The 16,283-nt window shown below is 36.3% G+C and overlaps 1 protein-coding gene across 1 annotated transcript in view; it reads left to right on the top strand.

Annotated features, from left to right (window-relative positions):
• Nucleotides 1-16,283, top strand: part of LOC102181832 (NADPH--cytochrome P450 reductase) — a gene marked incomplete in the record, with an annotated part of 1,163,480 nt that overhangs the window by 655,269 nt on the left and 491,928 nt on the right.

Here is a 16,283-nt window from a genome sequence, read left to right on the forward strand (position 1 = left end):
TTCTATTTCCTCGAAAATTATTCACATTATCTTTTGGAGTATGGTGATGTTTATAGACATGATGAATTTAGTAAACATGGGCAGGGGATTTTCTCTGCACACTTAATCATGTGAGATGTCTCAGAGCCCAACATGAATCAGAAGATCTCTAGATATAGTGACAGCAAAGTCTGAAAAGTGTAGAAGATGGATGTAAAGCCTATAAATGCAAGCTAAGCATCTTGGGTTTTTTCTTTATTCTTGGTTAATGGGAAACCAGGAAAAGTAGTTGAGAATTTGAATGTGGGATGAAGAAGGATTTGAGAAAGAGGGGATTTTAGATATATATCTAGTAAATATATTTGTATCACTTAGGTAAGGTGTACTGAGCTTCTGTAAGGTGATGAAAGATAAATAATTTCCAGTGTCAGACTGTTTATAGTAATTGAAAGTATAGCAGGATATTTATGATGGAAAGGTAATAAAGTAATACAGGAGCTATTATAATCAAATGACACACATTTTGCCTAAATCCAATAACTTTATGATAGCTAATAAATATACTTTTAATGATTGATTGAAATCACCATAACAAGATAGTAAACTTTGTAGATGCTATTATTTCATCCATTTAGTACATGAGGAACATTCTGAAAGAAAAATGTTGGCAATAATGTTAACTGTCATATTACCAAAAATTTAATCAACCCTTAATTATGCTCCAAGTAATTTGTAGAAGGTTTTTAAAAAATTCTCATTATAAACCTATGAAATGAGTGATATTATAATGTATGCTTATTTTATACATTAGGAAATAGAAACAGAGAAATCAAGGATCTTACTCAAGATCAAGCCAAGATAAGATTAGATTATACATCTTATCTTCTTTTTCTTCCAAAATTTTCACACACACTCTATAGTGTGATGTTATAGCAAACAATATTAAATGAATAAACTCCTTTTGATATGAACATAATAAGTATAACTTTTAATATTGCCTCAGAGGCAAGTATATTTGAAACGATTTAATCAACAGATACCGAATTACACATAAACACACACACTATATTATAATACTCAAATATTAGTAAAATAACTATAATTAATAACTATACCTCATTGAAGGTTCTTTTTTTCTTTGTTCCTCTCTCACCCCATTTCTTGTCTCCCCAGTTCCCTTGCAAAGCATGATCCCACAGACTCCTCTTGAAAAGTTGTAAATAAGAATCCTGCTGGTGAGATATATTGTCTTGAGAATCAGGAAGACCAGATTAGAATTTGGCTTTTTCCTACATACAACTTCTTGACCTAGGGCACATTTCTTGGTATCTTATATCCTTGCTTCCTCTAACATGTGAGAAACATAATGTACACCTCACAGTCTAAGAATCATTTGAGGAAAAAGTTATGCGAAAATATCCCTCACACAGTTATGGATGCACAAAGGACCCTCACTTCTTTTCATGACTGTCTATACACTGTCTATACACCCATGTGATAAGAATTGACATTTTGAGCAATAAGACAGAGAAATATTTTACCATACAATAAACCAAAGGAAAATCATCTACTATTTTATTTTCAAAGAAGCCACAGAGATCCATATCATTCACACCAATTAATTTCAGAGAGAGTTCTTCAGTTTCATATTTGGATTAAACAAGTGATAATTAATATGATTTAATACATTAATGCCATTTTGTTTGTGAAGTGTATTTATTTTGTTTTCATTCTAATAGCTAGTCTTGATTATTAAATGAAGTTTCTCACGACACAAAAAGCCTATTGTTAGGGAGCCTAGTCCTACAAATTTCTTAATCTCTATGAGCCTTAAATTTTGCCCAAGTAAATTAGGTTAATGATATTTACCAGCTATCTTTTGATGAATGGGGTGAGGATGACATGTGCTAATACTCTATAGGAAAATTATTGAAACATAATGATAAATATGTATGAAATTAATGGTCTTTTTAATTTTTAAAAGTAATCTTTAATGAGCATTGGCACTATTTTTCAAGTGTTGTTGTAGTTGTTTTTTAAACTTACCTTTTGTATTTAGATGATTTTAATGATATTTGGGGCTGTTCAGAACCAATCCCATCTTTAAATTGACATCTTCTTTGCATAAGTAACTCAATATAGAAGATATGACATACTCAGAAAGAGACTGTATTCAATTCAGTTCAATCACTCAGCCCTGTCCGACTCTTTGCGACCCCATGAGCTGCAGCACACCAGGCCTGCCTGACCATCACCAACTGCTGGAGCCCATCCAAACCCATGTCCATTGAGTCGATGATGCCATCCAATCATCTCATCATCTGTCGTCCCCTTCTCCTCTTGCCCTCAATCTTTCCCAGCATCAGGGTCTTTTCCAATGAGTCAGCTCTTCAAATCAGATGGTCAAAGTACTGGAGTTGCAGCTTCAACGTCAGTCCTTCCAATGAACACCCAGGATTGATCTCCTTAAGGATGGACTGGTTGGCTCTCCTTGCAGTCCAAGGGACTCTCAAGAGTTTTCTCCAACACCACAGTTCAAAAGCATAAATTCTTTGGTGCTCAACTTTTTTAATTTTATTTTTATTTATTGTTTTAATTATTTTTTTAAATTAAATTAAATTTATTTTTTTTAATGTTTAATTCTTACATGCGTTCCCAAACATGAACCCCCCTCCCAAATCCCTCCCCACAACATCTCTCTGGGTCATCCCCATGCACCAGCCCCAAGCATGCTGCACCCTGCGTCAGACATAGACTGGCGATTCAGTTCTTACATGATAGTATACATGTTAGAATGCCATTCTCCCAAATCATCCCACCCTCTCCCTCTCCCTCTGAGTCCAAAAGTCCATAAGACACAGATGTGTATAACGGACTTTTGGACTCAACTTTTTTTATAGTCCAACACTCACATCCATAGCCTTGATTAGATGTACCTTTGCTGGCAAAGGAGTTTCTGCGTTTTAATATGCTGTCTAGGTTGTTCATAAGTTTCCTTCCAAGGAGTAAGTGTCTTTTAATTTTATGGCTGTCGTCACCATCTGCAGTGACTTTGGAGCCCCCCAAAATAAAGTCAGCCACTGTTTCCACTGTTTCCCCATCTATTTCCCATGAAGTGATGGGACCAGATGCCATGATCTTCGTTTTCTGAATGTTGAGCTTTAAGCCAAATTTTTCACTCTCCTCTTTCGCTTTCATCAAGAGGCTGTTTAGTTCCTCTTCACTTTCTGCCATAAGGGTGGTGTCATCTGCATATCTGAGGTTATTGATATTTCTCCCGGCAATCTTGATCCCAGTTTATACTTCTTTCAGCCCAGCATTTCTCATAATGTACTCTGCATATAAGTTAAATAAGCAGGGTGACAATATAGAGCCTTGTACTCCTTTTCCTTTTTGGAGTCAGTCTGTTGGATAATTCAATATCAAATCAATAGCATAGAATTATTTTTTATGTCTAAATATTTCTTTCTAGCCTAAAGCCTCAAAAGTTTTCCACAGAAAACCCAAGACTTGAATTTAAAATTAGTTTATTTGGAATGCTGTATAGAAATGATCTTATATAAATGGCCATGATCCTATAGGTAGGAGGCAGAATATGTAATGGAAACACATTCAAATGAGTCATTTCATCCTTGATGAAGCTTGTTCTGAAGATGTGAAAAACAACCACACACACACACACACACACACACACAAAAGCTTTTTTTTTTTTAAACCTACAATTCAAGGATATTTAATGGGGTTGCCACAAAAAATCAAGAACTTTTTCTTGTAGCTGTTATTTTCTCTCCCAGAAGTTAATTATTTCCTTTGATGGAAAGCCTTTGTGTTAGAAAGATATACTCTTTAGAGATGTGTTCAAGAAACACTTATTAAGAATAAGTGGGGAATTTTAGTCTCTGTTATTGTTATTGTTGTTTAGTCACTAAGTTGTGTCTGACTCTTTTGTGACCCCATAGACTGTAGCCATCCATGCTTCTCTATCCATGGGGTTTCCAAGACAACCCCATGGGGTTTCCAACCCACTGAAGTGGGTTGCCATTTTATTCTCCAGGGTATCTTTCCAACCCGGAGATTAAACCTGAATCTCTTGGATTTCAGGTGGCTTCTTTATCACTGAGTCACCAGAGAAGCCCTTTAGTCCCTGTCCTTTGAACCAAAACATGTGAGCTTCCTCTATCAAAACTTGGATTTCTTAGAAAGGTGAAAGTTATGTGAATATCAATAATGGAATAATTCCAACCTGGTGGCCTCAGATATAGACTCAAGTTAGAGAAGATACTTCTTTCTTATATTAAATTTTTTTTTCTGAGAAACTAAAATTGATTGCTTGAGGATTAGAACAGTGAGGACAAAAAATAATGCTAGTCATGTTAAAGTGTGTGTTTGAGTGTGTGTGTGCATTGTGTGTGTTTGCTTACTTGTGTCCGACTCTTTGTGATCCCATGGGTTGTAGCCCACCAGGCTCCTCTGACCATAGAATTTTCCAGGGAAGAATGCTGGAGCATGTTGCCAATTCCTACTCCAGGGCATCTTCCTGACCCAGGGATGTAACCCCTGTCTCTTGCATCTCCTGCAATGGCAGATGGATTCTTTACCACTCTGCCACCTAGAAAGCCCATTTTAATGTACTTATCCCTCAACCTATTACATTCATCAGAGGGCCTATGACAATAAACAGAAACTCTAAAAGGCTCCCAATAGGCTATTAGAATCATGTGATGGCTGTCATGGAAGTGAAAGTCAAAGTCCCTCAGTCATGTGCAACTCTTTGTTGGACTCAGGCCAGAATACTGGAGTGGGTAGCCTTTCCCTTCTCCAGGGGATCTTGCCAACTCAGGGATCAAACCGAGGTCTCCCACATTGCAGGTGGATTCTTTATCAGCTGAGCCACAAGGGAAGCTTGTCATGGAAACCTAGGCAATATTAAAAATGATGAAAGATATCTAAAGCACAAGAAGAGAGTTATAATTTCAAACACATGAATTGTTCCACATTCTTGCCCTTGCTATCTTCCTATTAGTAATTCTAGGAGGTATGCAGAGATAAATTATTGAGGATATAGTTTGTTTTCCTGATGACTAGTTTGCTGAACATTCAAAAATTCTGTTATTGGCCATTTATGTATCTACTATTTTAAATACCATTTCAAGTCCTTTGTAAATTAATTATATGTATGAACATTATATTATATTCAATGATTTACCTGTCTCCTTATGTCAACACCACACAACATTTTTTAAATCACTGCTTTATAATAAGACTTCAATTTAGATAGAAAAAATTCTCCAACTATGTTTCTTTTTCTTTCTTTTCTTTTTTTGATACTGATTTTCTATTACACATTCATTGTTTTAAACTTCTATTGAAATATAGTTGATTTACAATGTTGTGTTAGGAGCAAATTAGTTGATACTGCTTTTTAATGGCATAACAGTTAATTTTATAGATATTCATGTATGCATGCTGATAATATGATTCTTTGGCATAGCTACTATTTTATTTATGCATCCATATTGTAAATTTTTCTGTTTAGAACTTTTATGTACTTTATAATTTATTGCCCGCTTTATCAATAATTTAAAAAGTAATATTGAAAATTTCTACTTTGAAGCTGGATTTATGTTTTCTTCAGGTGCATGCAATTAACTCTGATTCATGCTTTTCCAGGCTATATTATTAAGTGCATATATGTCAGTGTCATGTAGTAGGTCAAAGCTGGAGGCACATGTCATGATTTAAGCAGAATTTTGTAAGAGATTATTTTCAAGATATGGACAGATGGAGAAAAGCCACAAGGAATGTGTAATACCCTGGGGCTAGCAAGAGCTGAATATGTTAGAGAACAGTGGTTGTCCAGAAAGGGTGAACAGAAGCAGAAATAAACAAATATATATGTATATATATATATATATATATATAATTTTTTAATTGAAGGGTAATTGCTTTACAAATTTTGTTGTTTTCTGTCATACATCAACAAGAATCAACCATGAGTACACCTATGTCCACCCCCTCCCAGACCTTCCTCCCATCCCTCTCTCCACCCTACCCAATAGCCTGACACAGAGCTCCTGTTTGAGTTCCCTGAGACAAACAGCAAATTGCCACTGGCTATCTGTTTTACACATAGTATTGTAAATTTCTATGTTACACTCTTCATACATCTCTTCTCCCTCCTCTCCTCCCAGATTGTCCATAGGTCTGTTCTCTATGTCTGTTTCTCCATTGCTGCCCTGAAAATAAATTCATCAGTGCTATATCTTCAGATTCCATACATATATGTCAGTATACAGTATTTATATTTTTCTTTCTGACTTACTTCACTCGGTGTAATGGGCTCTAGTTTCATCCACTTAATTAAAACAGATTCAAATTTGTTCGTTTTTATGGCTGAGTAGTATTCTATTGTACCACAGCTTTTTAATCCATTTATCGGCCAATGAACACCTAGGTTGCTTCCATGTTCTAGCTATGGTAAATAGTGCTCCAGTGAACATAGGGGTACATATGTCTTTTTCAGTTTTTATTTCCTCAGGGTATATGCCCAGGATTGAGATTGCTGGGTCATATAGTGGTTTTATTCCTAGTTTTTTTTAAGGAGTCTCCATACCATCTTCCATATTGGCTGTATGTTTTCATTCCCACCAGCAGTGCAAGAGTGTTCCCTTTTCTCCACACCCTCTCCAGAATTTATTGTTTGTAGACGGCCGTTCTGACTGATGAGAGGTGGTATCTTATTGTAGTTTTGATTTGCATTTCTCTAATAATGAATGACGTTGAGCATATTTTCATGAGCTTGTTAGAAATTTGTATGTCTTCTTTGGAGAAATGTCTCTTCAGGTACCTTTCCCACTTTTTGATTGGGTTGCCTGCTTTTCTGGTATTGAGTTGTATAAGCTGCTTGTATATTTTGAAAATTAATTCTTTATCAGCTATTTATTTCCTTTGCTATCACTTTCTCCTATTCTGAGGGTTGTCTTTTTACCTGGTTTGTAGTTTCCTTTGCTATGTGAAAGCTTTTAAATTTAACTGGATCGCACTTGTTTATTTTTGTTTTTATTTCCATTACTCTAGGAGGTGGGTAATAGAAGATCTTGCTCTGATTTATGTCATTGAGTGTTCTGCCTAGGTTCTCCTCTTACAGTTTAATAGCTTCTGGTCTTACATTTGGGTCCTTAATCTATTTTGAGTTTATCTTTGTGTATGGCATTAGGTACTGATCTAATTTCATTATTCTGCACATAGCTGTGCTGTTTTCCCAGCACCACCTATTGAAGAGTCTGTCTTTTCCCCATTGTATATTCTTGCCTCCTTTGTCAAAAATAAGTTACCCCTAGGTGAGTGGGTTTATCTCTGGGTTCTCTATCTTGTCCCATTTGTCTGTATTTCTGTATTTGTGACAGCACCACACTGTCTTGATGACTGTAGCTTTGTAGTATACTCTGATGTCAGGAAGGTTGATTCCTCCAGCTCCATTCTTCTTTCTCAAGGCTATTTTGGTTATTCAGGGTCTTTTGTGTTTCCATATGAATTGTGAAATTTTTTGCTCTAGTTCTGTGAAAAATGTCATTGGTAATTTGATAGGCATTGCATTGAACCTGTAGATTGCATTTGGTAGTATAGTCATTTTAACAATATTGCTTCTTCCTACCCAGGAACATGGACTATCTCTGCATCTGTTTATGCCATCTTTGATATCTTCTCTTAGTGTCCTCAAGGTTTTTTTTTTTTAACAGGTATTTTGTCTCCTTAGGTATGTTTCTTCCTAGATATTTAATTAATTAATTAATTAATTTATGTGTGTTGTTGTTGTTGCAATGGTGAATGCTATTGATTCCTTAATTTATCTTTCTGATTTTTCATTATTTGTATATAGGAGTGCAAATAATTTCTGTGTATTGACCTTGTATATCACGAATCTGCTGAATGCACTGATTAGCTCTTATCATTTTCTGATAGTTTCTTTTGGGTTTTCCATGTATATTACCATGGCATCTGCATACAGTGAGAGTTTTACTTCTGCTTAACCAATCCGGATTCATTTTGTTTCTTTTTCTTCTCTAATTGCCATAGCTAGGACTTCCAATACTATGTTGAAGAATAGTGGTGAGAGTGGAAACCCTTGTATTGTTCCTGATCTTAGAGGGGAAGCTTTTAATTTTTCACCATTGAGATTTTATGTGCTGTGGGCTTTTCATATATGGTCTTTATTATGTTGATGTAGGTTCCTTCTATGGCCATTTTTTGAAGCTTTTTTTTTTCATAAATGGATGCTGAATTTTGTCAAAGTCTTTTTCTGGATCTATTGAGATGATAATATCGTTTTATTTTATTTTTTAATTTTAATTTTTACTTTATTTTACTTTACATTATTGTATTGGTTTTGCCATACATTGACAGGGATCCACCACGGGTGTACATGCATTCCCAAACATGAACCCCCCTCTCACCTCCCTCCCCTTAACATCTCTCTGGGTCATCCCCGTGCACCAGCCCCAAGAATCCTGTATTCTGCAACAGACATAGACTGGCGATTCGTTTCTTACATGATAGTATATATGTTTCAATGCCATTTTCCCAAATCATCCCACCCTCTGCCTCTCCCTCAGAGTCCAAAAGTCCGCTCTACACATCTGTGTCTCTTTTGCTCTCTCTCATACAGGGTCATCATTACCATCTTTCTAAATTCCATATATATGTGTTAGTATACTGTATTGGTGTTTTTCTTTCTGGCTTACTTCACTCTGTATAATCAGCTCCAGTTTCATCCATCTCATTAGAACTGATTCAAATGTATTCTTTTTAATGGCTAATACTCCTTTGTGTATATGTATCTCAGCTTCCTTATCCATTCATCTGCTGATGGACATCTAGGTTGTTTCCAAGTCCTGGCTATTATAAACAGTGATGCAATGAACTTTGGGGTACATGTGTCTCTTTCAGTTCTGGTTTCCTCGGTGTGTATGCCCAGCAGTAGGATTGCTGGGTCATAAGGTAGTTCTATTTGCAATTTTTTTAAAGGAATCTCCACACTGTTCTCCATAGTGGCTGTACTAGTTTGCATTCCCATCAACAGTGTAGGAGGGTTCCCTTTTCTCCACACCCTCTCCAGCACTTATTGCTTGCAGATTTTTGGATCACAGCCATTCTGACTGGTGTGAAATGGTACCTCATTGTGGTCTTGATTTGCATTTCTCTGATAAAGAGTGATGTTGAGCATCTTTTCATGTGTTTGTTAGCCATCCGTATGTCTTCTTTGGAGAAATGTCTATTTAGTTCTTTGGCCCATTTTTTGATTGGGTCATTTATTTTTCTGAAATTGAGCTGCATAAATTGCTTATATATTTTTGAGATTAATTGTTTGTTAGTTGTTTCATTTGCTATTATTTTCTCCCATTCTGAAGGCTGTCATTTCACTTTGCTTATATTTTCCTTTGTTGTGCAGAAGCTTTTAATTTTAATTAGGTCCCATTTGTTTATTTTTACTTTTATTTCCAGAATTCTGGGGGGTGAATCATAGAGGATCCTGCTGTGATTTATGTCAGAGAGTGTTTTGCCTATGTTCTCCTCTAGGAGTTGTATAGTTTCTGGCCTTACATTTAGATTTTTAATCCATTTTGAGTTTATCTTTGTGTGTGGTGTTAGAAAGTGATCTAGTATCATTCTTTTACAAGTGGTTGACCAGTTTTCCCAGCACCACTTGTTAAAGAGATTGTCTTTACTCCATTGTATATTCTTGCCTCCTTTATGGAAGATAAGGTGTCCATATGTGTGTGGATTTATCTCTGGGCTTTCTGTTTTGTTCCATTGATCTATATTTCTGTGTTTGTGCCAGAGGCAACAAATAGTAGAATAATGGAGGCAGAAGATAGGATTAGTGAAATAGAAGTTAGAATGGTAGAAATAAATGAATCAGAGAGGAAAAAAGAAAAACTAATTAAAAGAAATGAGGACAATCTCAGAGACCTACAGGACAATATGAGACACTCCAACATTCGAATTATAGGAGTCCCAGAAGAAGAAGACAAAAAGAAAGACCATGAGAAAATCCTTGAGGAGATAATAGTTGAAAACTTCCCTAAAATGAGGAAGGAAATAATCACCCAAGTCCAAGAAACACAGAGAGTTCCAAATAGGATAAACCCAAGGCGAAACACCCCAAGACACATATTAATCAAATTAACAAAGACCAAACACAAAGAACAAATATTAAACGCAGCAAGGGAAAAACAACAAATAACACACAAGGGGATTCCCATAAGATTAACAGCTGATCTTTCAATAGAAACTCTTCAGGCCAGGAGGGAATGGCAAGACATACTTAAAGTGATGAAAGAAAATAATCTACAGCCCAGATTACTGTACCCTGCAAATATCTCATTCAAATATGAAGGAGAAACCAAAAGCGTTACAGACAAGCAAAAGCTGAGAGAATTCAGCACCACCAAACCAGCTCTCCAACAATTGCTAAAGGATATTCTCTAGACAGGAAACACAAAAAGGGTGTAGAAACCCGAACCCAAAACAATAAAGTAAATGGTAACGGTATCATACTTATCAATAATTACCTTAAACGTAAATGGGTTGAATGACCCAGCCAAAAGGCAAAGACTGGCTAAATGGATACAAAAACAAGATAATATCGTTTTTATCTTTCAATTTTTTGATATAACTTTGATTGGTTTGCATATACTGAAGAATCCTTGCATCCCTGGAAAAACCTGATTTAATCATGGTGTATGAGTTTTTTAATGTGTTGTTGGATTCTGTTGCTAGAATTTTGTTGAGGATTTTTGTATCTATGTTCAATATTGATATTGACCTGTAATTTGCTTTTTTCATGTTTTTTTTTTCCTGGTTCTGGTAGCAGGGTGATTGTGGCCTCATAGAATGAGTTTGAAAGTTCTCTTTCCTCTGCAATTTTTTGAAAGAGTTTCAGAAAAATAGACATCAGTTCTTCTCTAAATGTTTCATAGAATTGCCCTGTGAAGCTGTCTGGCCCTGGGATTTTCTTTTTGGGGCGATTCTTAATCACTGCTTCAATTTCAGTGCTTGTAATTGGGTGGTTCATAATTTCTGCTTCTTCCTGGTTCAGCCTTGGTAGGCTCATCTTTTCTAAGTATCTGTTCGTTTCCTCTAGGTTGTCCATTTTGTTAGCATATAATTGCTTATAATATTCTCTTATGATCTTTTGTATTTCTGTGTTGCCTGTTGTAACCCCTCCTTTTTCATTTTTTATTTTATTGATTTTATTTTTCTCCCCTTTTCTCTTGATGAATCTGGCTAGTGGCTTGTCCATTTTGTTTATCTTCTCAAAGAACCAGCTTTTAGTTTATTAATCTTTGCTGTTGTTTCCATTTCTTTTTCAATGATTTCTGCCATGATTTTTATTATCTCCTTTCTTCTGTCTTAAGGTTTTTTTTTTGTTGTTGTTGTTCTTCTTTTTACAGCTGCCTTCAGTTCAGTCACTCAGTCGTGTCCGACTCTTTGCAACCCCATGAATCGCAGCACGCCAGGCCTCCCTGTCCATCACCAACTCCCGGAGTTCACTCAGACTCACATCCATCGAGTCAGTGATGCCATCCAGCCATCTCATCCTCTGTCATCCCCTTCTCCTCCTGCCCCCAATCCCTCTCAGCATCAGAGTCTTTTCCAATGAGTCAACTCTTTGCATGAGGTGGCCAAAGTACTGGAGCTTCAGCTTTAGCATCATTCCTTCCAAAGAAATCCCAGGGCTGATCTTCAGAATGGATTGGTTGGATCTGCTTGCAGTCCAAGGGACTCTCAAGAGTCTTCTCCAACACCACATTCAAAAGCATCAATTCTTTGGTGCTTAGCCTTCTTCACAGCTGCCTTAGATGTAGAATTAGGCTCTCTACTTAATCCTTTTCTTATTTGTAGAGGTATCATTGTATTGCTATAAACCTCTTAGAACAGCTTTGGCTGAATCCCATAGGTTTTGGGTCATCGTGTTTTCATTGTCATTTTTTTTTTCTAGGACTTTTTTGATTTATTTTTTTATTTCTTCAGTACCTCTTTGTTATTTAGTGATGTATTGCTTAACCTCCAAGAGTTTTTTTTTTTTTTTTTCATTTGGTAGTTGAAATCTAGTATCATAGCATTGTGGTCAGAGAAGATACTTGATACAATTTCAATTTTCTTGCATTTACTGAGACTTGATTCATGGCCCAAGTTGTGGTCTATCTTGGAGAATGTCCCTTGTGCACTTGAGAAGAACGTGTATTCTGCATTAGGATGGAAAGTCCTGAAAATATCAGTTAGGTCTATTTGGTCTAATGTTTCATTTAAGGTTTGTGTTTCCTTTTTGATTCTATGTTTTGATGAACTGTCCTTTGGTGACAGTGGAGCATTAAATTCCCCTACTATTATTGTGTTGCTGTCAGTTTCTCCTCTTATGTTGTTAGTGTTTGCCTTATGTATTGAGGTGCTCTTATGTTGGATGCCTAGACATTTACAATTGTTATGTCATCTTCTTGTATGGATACCTTGATCATTATATAATGTCCTTCTTTGACTCTTATAATATTCTTTGTTTTAAAGTATATTTTTTTCAGAAATAAAAATTGCCACTCCAGCTTTCTTTTGGCTTTCATTTGCATGGAATATCCCTTTCCATCCTTTTACTTTCAGTCTGTATTTGTCTCTAGGTCTAAAGTGGGTCTCCTGTAAGTAGCATATATATGGGTTTTGTTTTTGTATCCATTCAGTCAGTCGATGAAAGTCAAAGAGGAGAGTGAAAAAGTTGGCTTAAAGCTCAACATTCAGAAAACTAAGATCATGGCATCCGGTCCCACCACTTCATGGCAAATAGATGAGGAAACAGTAGAAACAGTGGATGACTTTAATTTTCTGGGCTCCAAAATCACTGCAGATGATGATTGCAGCCATGAAACTAAAGTGAAATTCCTTCCACTTACTCTTTGGAAGGAAAGTTATGACCAACCTAGACAGCATATTAAAAAGTAGAGACATTACTTTGTCAACAAAAGTCCATCTAGTCAAAGCTATGGTTTTTCCTGTGGTCATGTATGGATGTAACAGTTGGACTGTAAAGAAAGCTGAGCACCGAAGAATTGATGCTTTTGAACTGTGGTGTTGGAGAATACTCTTGAGAGTCTCTTGGACTACAAGGAGATCTGACCAGTCCATCCTAAAGGAGATCAGTTCTGGGTGTTCATTGGAAAGACTGATGTTGAAGCTGAAACTCCAATACTTTGGCCACCTGATGTGAAGAACTGACTCATTTGAAAAAACCCTGATGCTGGGAAAGATTGGTGGCAGGAGGAGAAGGGGACGACGGAGGATGAGATGGTTGAATGGCATCACCATTTCAATAGACACAGGTTTGGGTGTTCTCCGAGAGTTGGTGACGGACAGGGAGGCCTGGCGTGCTGCTGTCCATGGGGTCGCAAAGAGTCGGACACAACTGAACTACTGAACTGAACTGAGTCAGTCTGTATCTTTTGGTTGGTTCATTTAATCCATTTACATTTAAGGTAATTATTGCTATATGTGTTCCTATTGGAATTTTCTTTATTGTGTTGGGTTTGTTTTTATGGGTCTTTCTTTTCTCTTGTGTTTGCTGGCTATGTAAGTACTTTTAGAATTTGTTCCAGGACTTGTTTAGTGGTTCTGAATTCTCTTAACTTCTACTAATTTGTAAAGTTTTTATTTCTCCATCAATTTTGAATGAGATCTTTGCTGGATATAGTAATCATGGTTGTAAGTTTTTCTCTTTCAGCACTTTAAATATATCTTGTCATTCCCTTCTGGACTGTAGAGTTTCTGCTGAAAGATCCTCTCTTACTCACATGGATTTTCCCTTGTATTTTACTTGTTGCTTTTCTCTTGCTGCTTTTTGTATTCTTTCTTTGTGCTTAATCTCTGTTAGCTTGATTAATATGTGTTTCAGTGTGTTTATCCTTGAGTTTAACCTATAAGGGATTCTCTATACTTCTTGGGCTTGATTATTTCCTTTTCCATGTTGGAGAAGTTTTCACCTATACTTTATTCAAAAAATTTCTCAGTGCCCTTTTTTTTTCTTCTTCCCCTGGGACCCCTGTAACTTAACTGTTGGTGTGTTTAATATTGCCCCAAAGTTCTCTGAGGCTATCCTCAACTCTTTTTATTCCTTTTCCTTTATTCTTCTCTTCAGCAGTTATTTCCACCACTCTATCCTCCAGCTCACTTATCCATTCCTCTGCCTCAGTTATTCTGGTATTGATTCCTTCTAGAGTATTTTAATTTTGGTAATTATGTTATTCATCTCCATTTGCTTATTCTTTATTCCTTCAATGTCCTTGGTGATTTTAGTAACTGTATCAAATGCTTCTTGCATGTTCTCCATCTATTTTCAAGTCTTCAAAGCATCTTTGCTATCATTATTCTGAATTCTCTTTCAGGGAGCTTACTTATTTCCTCTTCATTTATTTGGGGTTGTGAGTTTCTACCTTGCTCTTTTATTTGTGCTGTATTTCTCTGCATTTTCATCTTTTTTTCCCCCTAACTTGCCTCACTTGAGGTCTCCTTTCCCCAGGCTTTAGGGTTGTATGACTTCTTCTTTTGATTTTTGACCTTGGAGGGAAATATTGGTAGGGTGATTTGTGTTGATTTCTTTTTTGGGGTGACTTGTGCCAGTGTTCTAGTGGCAGGAGATCAAGTAGATAATTACAGAAATACTAGGACATATACACACACACTTCCACACTTACAGTTATAGCCAAAGTCTTCTAAAGAAAATAGTACAGGGGATTAACTTGGTCATCAGAGGAAACCAAAGGTGATATCAACCAACTGAAAGCAGAGTTAGCTAATGATCAATCTGGAAATCTGAGCATGTGCAGAGGGTCAACTGGGGAAAATAGCATAGACAGCTCAACAATTTAACTTACTAGGCAAAAGAAGTAAGAGTGAAGGAAAAAAGGGAGAAGAAAAAAGATAGAAAAAAAAAGAATAATGGAGGGAAAAGAGAAAATATGGGGGTGGAGAAGAGGATTAAAAAAAGAAAAAATAGAAAAGCAAAAATAAATAGACATATGTGGATAAGATTTATATATATTCAGGAATAACTACAGCCAGTAAAGAACTGTATGAAAATCAGTTGAATATATCAAAAATAAAATTTAAAAAAATCAAGAAAAAATGAAAAAATAACTGAGAAAGAGAGGAAAAAAACATTTAAAATGATTTTTTTTGACAAGAAACACAAAGAAGAAAACTCTACAGCACTGAAAAAGGCTAATATGGAGGTGGAAATATGTAGGAGGAAAAACTGTGTGATTTATAAGAAAATAATCTTAAAATGAATAGTTATTATATTTTTTAACAAGGAAAACAAAGAGAAAAATTCCACAGCACCATAAAAAGTTAATGTAATGGTTGAAATATGTTGGGGAATAAACAGTGTGATTTATAAGAATAAATAAAGTTAATTTTTATTTTTTTTAAAGTTTTTATAACAAGAAAAACAAAGACAAAAACTCCACAGCACCACTAAAGGGTAGTATGAAGGTGGAAATATGTTTTGGGAATAAACAGTGTGGTTCATAAGCAGGTAAAAAAAAAGAGAGAGAGAGAGAAAAAAAAAAAACAATTAAAGTTCTCGAAGACTTAGCTCTTGGTTGTGGAGTCTGCCCCTGTGGACAGGGTTGGGTTAGAGTCCTGTGATCTTTTCCTGGTTGGGGGAGCTTGTGCCTGTGTTCTGGTTGACCTAGCTGGATCTCCTCTCTCTGAAGGGCAGTGCAGTGTCCATTAGTAGGTTTTGGAGTGTCTATGGGTTCAGTATTATTTGGGGCAGTCACTTTAGCTTTTGCGATGTTCAATTCAGTTCAGTTCAGTCACTCAGTCATGTCCAACTCTTTGTGACCCCATGAACTTCAGCACACCAGGCCTCCCTGACCATCACCAACTCCCAGAGAACACCCAAATCCATGTCCGTTGAGTCCACCCATCTCATCCTCCGTTGTCCCCTTCTTCTCCTACTCCCAATCTTTCCCAGCATCAGGGTCTTTTCAAATGAGTCAGTTCTTCACATCAGGTGGCCAAAGTATTGGAGTTTCAGCTTCAACATCAGTTCCTCCGATAAACACCCAGGACTGGTCTCCTTTAGGATGGACTGGTCAGATCTCCTTGTAGTCCAAGGGACTCTCAAGAGTCTTCTCCAACACCACAGGTCAAAAGCATCAATTCTTCAGTGTTCAGCTTTCGTTATAGTCCAACTCTCACATCCATACATGACTACTGAAAAAACAATAGCCTTGACTAGACAAGACCTTTGTTGG

The sequence above is a fragment of the Capra hircus genome, chromosome 25 (assembly GCF_001704415.2).
Source record: "Capra hircus breed San Clemente chromosome 25, ASM170441v1, whole genome shotgun sequence".
NCBI classification, from domain to species: Eukaryota; Metazoa; Chordata; class Mammalia; order Artiodactyla; family Bovidae; genus Capra; species Capra hircus.